Source organism: Orycteropus afer, unplaced genomic scaffold (assembly GCF_000298275.1).
Source record: "Orycteropus afer afer isolate SDZICR_OR568_19922 unplaced genomic scaffold, OryAfe1.0 scaffold00549, whole genome shotgun sequence".
In the NCBI taxonomy this organism is placed as follows: domain Eukaryota; kingdom Metazoa; phylum Chordata; class Mammalia; order Tubulidentata; family Orycteropodidae; genus Orycteropus; species Orycteropus afer.
In genome coordinates, this window is record NW_006922136.1 from 1,648,733 (window position 1) to 1,655,241 (window position 6,509).

The window sequence follows — 6,509 nt, forward strand, 5'->3', positions numbered from 1 at the left end:
GTCTGTATGGAGTGAGCACCAACTATCAAAGGTGATTCTGCTAGCCCTAAACACTTGAAAGGCTCTAATCATGCATTTCAACTGACTATCTACCTTGGCTGTAGCATTTCCATCAGGTGAATCCTAAAGCATTTTACAAACAGAAAATCAGCCCTTGATTGATTTATGCATTCAATATTCAAAATTCATTAACTATTTATTGCACACCTATTATATGCTGCCCACTGCACCAAGAGCTGCTCATATAAGACCTATGGCCTTAAGAAACAGGCATTCTAGTCCTAGAATTACATGAGAGTTAGGTATTACCCTCAATCTCCTCTTAACATACTGCCATTGAGTCAATCCCGACTCATAGCAACCCCCTTTGGGCTTTCAAGGCTGTAAATCTTTACGGAAATAGATTGCCTCATCTTTCTCTAGCAAGAAAGATAAATACTCTGGGCTAATTAGACAACTCTGATCCTAATCATTTGAAAAGTCTAAAGATCATAGGAGTTGGGTTTTCCTTTGTACAAGAGCAGTAGGAGAAGAGTATAAAATGATAAGAACTGGGTTGCCTTTTGTACAAGAGCAGTAGGGAAAGAATTTTTTGTTTTCTCTCCATTTTGGAGCCCCAAAGAGCCACACAGGAAGAGCTGAGTTAACTAAATCCTTAAGAGAAATGCCTAAGAAAGAGAAAGAATACCTTCTGCATTGCCACAAGGAAAAACAGCTTTCTTATCACCTCTTGGTTTTTGTATATTTTTAAAAAATAAAACAGTTTTTTCAAATAGCATCTTGAATTTCTTCAGAGGCTTTGATAGTTGGTGAGCAGCTGAAACTACAGGCAGTAAGTGGATCATAAGGGAAAGAAACACTCAAGGTGAGCACTGAGGAGAGTTTGCGTGCCTAATGATCAAGAAATTTCCAGAAATCCTGTGGGAGGTGGGGGTAGGGTGGACTACTACTAGGATGGGGCCAATTATCCAGATGTTGTGGCTGGACTGAATGGGGTGGGAGGGTTTGCTCGGCAGGAAATGAGCTTGATGAATGTTCCTTTTTCTGCAACATGTGGTACATTGAACACATTTTGCTCTCAGGATTTTATTTGTACAGCAAAGTCAAAAAGAAGTATGAGTCTAATATCTTCTTTTTTTTTTCAAACGAACACTTACTTTGGATGTCCTCTGAATAAATGAAGTATGAACTAAAATATCAAGCATTAGGAAACTCTTGTGAAAGAAATGCCTTTAAGAACACTCTAGATATCATAAAGGCTTTGAATACCTTAGAACACCTGCAATCTTCTAGACACTTACATGGCCAATAAATAGCTGCTCAAGAAATGATGTTGGTTGTAGGAATGGATATATATATGAGTGGAAGGGGATACAGGACTACATAGGAGTGGGTAAGGGACTTGTGTGCCGTCGAGTCGGCCCCGACTTATAGCGACCCCTCCTTGGGTTGCTGAGGCAGTATCACTACAGAAGTAGATTGCCCAAGCTTCCTTCCGAGGAGTGGCTGGTGGGTTTGAACCGTCAGCCTTCTGGTTAGCAGTCAAGTGCCTTAGGCACTATGCTACCAGAGCTCCTGTGGATAGGGGTAGTACAACTTAAATGCTTTTATTCTTGAAGACAGAAAGTTTGAGAAATGTCATCTTCAAAGACAATTTCTGCATAGATATTGACATCTCTGAAGTGTTCATACATTTAATGAAGGCATTCATCAATTGTTTATTGAAGGCAGAAGGAATTTTAATCCTCACTTCCTTTTCTAAAAATTCTCTTCCCCCATAAGATTCCTTCCTCAATGATAGGGAAATACATGAATTATTTTATCTGTTTTATTTCCCTTCCAGGTAGAGTTATTATCTGTAACCCTACTGAAGGCTTTTTAAGAGCATTTGTTGTTAGGTGTTGTTGATACAGTTCCGACTCATAGTGACCCTATGTACAACAAAATGAAACAGTGCCCAGTTCTGCTCCATCCTCACAATCATCGCTATACTTTGGCCCATTGTCGCAGCCACTGTGTCAATCCATCTCACTGAGAAACTTCCCCTTTTTTGCTGACCCTCTACTCTACCAAGGAGCTCTGGTGGTGCAGTGCCTATGGCATTTATTTGACTGTTAACCAGAAGGTTGGCAGTTCAAACCCATCAGCCACTCCATGGAATGAAGATGGGGCAATTTACTTCTGTAAAGATTTACCACCTTAGAAACCCAATGGGGGTCGCTATGAGTTGGAATCGACTCAATGGCAGTGCTTTGGGGCTTGGGCTATTTTACAAACTATGATATCCTTCTCCAGGGAATGGTCCCTTCTGACAACATGACCAAAGTATGAGAGACAAAGTTTGGCTATATTCACTTCTAAGGAGGATTCCAGCTGTACTTCCTCCAAGACAGACTTGTTCCTTCTTCTGACAGACAGTCCATGGTACATTCAATATTCTTCAACAACACCACAGTTCAAAAGCACCAATTCTTCTTTGGTTTTCCTTATTCTTTATGCAGCTTTCACATGCAAAATAGGCTATCGAAATGACAGTGCATTTGATCCAGTACACATTAATCTTCAAAGTGACGTCTTTGCTCTTTAATACTTTAAAGAGGACTATTGCAGCAGATTTGCCCAGTGCAATACGGCGTCTGATGTCTGGACTGCTGCTTCATGAGCGCTGATTGTGGATCCAAGTCAAATGAGTTCCTTGGCAATCTCAATCTTTTCTCCACTTCTCATAATGTTGCTCATTAGGCCAGTAATGAAGATTTTTGTTTTCTTTATGTTGAGGTGTGATCCATACCGAAGGATCTGATTTTCATCAGTAAGTACTTCCAGTCTTCTTCACTTTTAACAAGCAAGGTGGTGTCATCTGCATATTGCAAGTTGTTAATGAGTCTTTCTCCTATCCTGATTCTGTGTTCTTCTCCATAAAGTCCAGCTTCTCGAATTATTTGCTCAGCATACAGATTGAATAAGTATGGTGAACGGATACAACCCTGATGCACACCTTTCCTAATTTTAAACAATACAGTATCCCCCTGTTCTATTTGAATGATTGCTTCTTAGTCTATTTACAGTTTTCTCAGGACCATAATTCAATGTTTTGGAATCCCCGTTCTTTGTAATATCCATAATCTGTTATGATCTATATAGTCAAATGCCTTTGCGTAGTGAATAAAACATGAGTAAACACCTTTATGGTGTTCTTTGCTTTCAGCAAAGTTCCATCTTGCATCAGCAATGATATCCCTTGAATCTGGTTTGAATTTCTGGGATTTCCCTGTCAATATACTGCTGCAATCATTTTTAAATTGCCTTTAGCAAAATTTTACTTGCATGTGATATTAATGATATTGTTTGATAATTTCCACATTCTGTCGGATCACCTTTCTTTGGAATGGGCACAAATATGGATCTTTCCCAGTAGGTTGGCCAGGTAGTTGTCTTCTAAAACTCTTTTTGCTGAACGCAGAAGGAAAATTACTTAATAATTGTTCAGACCTCTTTAGTTGCTTTGATCATACCTTGAAAAACTTATCCATGGAGGACATTATATCTTCAGGTGCAACAGTGGTCCTAGAATTCAGCCACGGAAATAATTCACCTGCATAGTCTCCTCTATCATATGTAAAGTGTTTCCTAAAAAAGGGAAAATTGTAAAGCAAATAAGGTGCCTTAAGCTTATATTTATATGGCGCTCTGATTGCGTAGTGAATAAGGTATTTGGTTGCTAGTCGAAAGGTCAGTGGTTCAAATTTCCAAGCTGCTCCGTGGAAGAGCGATGGGGCTGTCTGCTTCCATTAAGGGTTATAGCTCTGGAAACCCAATGGGGGTCACTATGAGTCTGTAGACTCGATGGTAGTGAGTTTGGTTTTTGGTTTTATACACACACACACACACACATATAGAGAGAGATTGATCTCTCAAGGAAATGGGTCAGGCATCAGGCTGGAGGCTTTTCCTGACTCACGTAGCTGCAAATCAAAACCAAACCCATTGCCATCGAGTTGATTCCAACCAAGGATATCATGCTTGGTAAAGTAGCCCAAGGAGCTCTGGTAGTGTAGTGCCTATGGCACTTGACTGCTAACTAGAAGGCTGGTGGTTCAAACCCACCAGCCACTCCTCAGAAGGAAGCTTGGGCAATCTACTTCTGCAGCAACCCAAGGAGGGGTCGCTATGAGTTGGGGCTGACCAGATGGCACATAACAACAACAACAAAGTAGTCTAAGCCCAAGAGCACTGCCACTGAGTCGATTCCAACACATACCCACCTCCACTGGGTTTCCAAGACGGTAAATCTTTATCGAAGCAGATTGTCTCAACTTCCTGCCACAGAGCAGCTGGTGGGTTTGAACTGCTGAACTTCTGGTTAGCAGCCAAATGTCTTATCCATTACACCACAAGAGCTCCTTCATGTAGCTGTAGGACATGACAAATTCAAGATTAGTGGGACACGTGGCAGGCCAGATGCAGAATACAGAGCAAGTGATTGAGCTTTGCCAGAACGTCCATATATATATTGGATGCAGGCCATACCCTTGAGGAAACCACTCACCTTACACTGCACATCTTACCATGTTGGATCACATTATAGGGATGAGTATATAATTATATTCCTGCTATATTACATCATTACAAAACTGCCAAACCACTGAGAATCATAAGTTGACACACAACCTTAACCATCACCTATGGCAATCATGAATGTCAGCACTGTTTGCTGATTACAAAATCCCTTCAGACATTTCATCAAGAATAATAAATTTAAGGATATTTCATTTTTTAAAATATATTAATACATTTGTTGTACTAAATAATTTACTTTAATAACAATAATTCTAAGTACTATGTATTTGTGGAAAATGTGACTGTTCTGAAAAAGATAAGAAAGGAAATCTTAACTCTTTGACTCATTCCAATTCAGATCATGTCTACACAATATTAATCTTATTTATCAAATTGTATCTTTTGATCTTAAATTTATCTATCTGAGGAAACCAAATAATATTTCTATCTATGTACTCAAAAGTGTCATATTGTCCAGAAATCACTAGTTCTATCCCTATAAATTGTGACATCCACGAAATCTTCACAATGACTGCATATCTGGAAAAGCCTAATTGACAAGTCCTCTTTGTTCCTTTGTTGAACAAGTATCCACTTGTAGCTCATTTGGGACTTGTTTCTCATGTATGTGAAATCAAAGTGTCTAAACTTTTTTTATTGTGAATTTTCAGGCAAGGAGTTCGGATTAATTTAATCATTGTTTGTTGAGCACCAATTAAATGCTCAGTATTCTGCCTAGTAGTAAAGTATATCAGTAAGGTGAGATAAATGAAGTACAGTGTTACCCAATTCATTTAGAGCTCAGATATTTGCCACTTGAAAATGTCTAAAATATTTGCAAACCGAAGTAAATACAGAAACCTCCAACTTGCCCCATTCTTTCCCAAAATAGCTGAGAAAGTACAATATGTTTGGTTAATATTCTAAGCAGAATAAAAGTATGTTGCATTTGATTGGTGATCATGGCTAACCACGTGGAAACCTGGCAGTGACTATGTATTCCAATTCTTGTAATATGCAGATTGAAATATATTTAAAAAAAAACAAGTGTTAATTCAATGTATCTACAAAAAAAAAAAAAAAACTTCACTGCCGTTAAGTCTATTTCGACTCATAGCGACCCCTCCTTCTGAGGAGCGATAGTGAGTTTGAACCTCCAACCTTCTGGTTAGCAGTCAAAAGCCTTAGGCATTATGCCACCAGAGCTCCCCAGTGCATCAAAGCTCAGGCAAAACATTTAGCATTGTACTATTCTTAGAACAAAGTGCTGCTTTAGAGGCTGAAATATTCAAGGACTTCATTAATTTTCCCAAAACCTCCTCCTAACTCAGACATTTAAATCATTTTCTTTTGGTGTGTCTACCTTGGTATCATCTTTGTTAATTTTCTTTCCTTCATTTGCTCTCTTACTCTACCAAATCTTCAGTTGTCAATGTACTATAAGTGATTGGAGTAGTTCTTCAATATCACTTTCAACTTCATGCAATTTTTAATATTTTGCAAGATTTGAAATTTCATTTTGTGATTGATTTGCCTTGTATTGTCTGACAATATCACAAAATTAGCCAGAGACTGAACAACATAGGCACATGTAAAGTAGGAAGAGATGTTTGAGTAGAGACTCATTTTGTAGGTGGTCAGTTCATTAGTGAGTATTTTGAGTTAGGATGACTTTTGCCTCCCTCTACATGCTCTTAATTTATTTAATTGTGATTTGAGTGAAAGTTTACAGAGTAAATTCACTTTCCATACAGCAGTTCACATACACTTATTTCCCATGACATTGACTACAATTTACCACAATGCAACAGCTTCCCTCCCACTTCCTCCCCATAGTTACCTCTTATCAGTGTCCATCTCTCCATGCACTCCTGCCCCCTGAGCTGTCTCCCTGTGCATAAACAGCCCTACTTTCTCCCATGATTGTTCTCTCCAAGGAGTGTATCTAC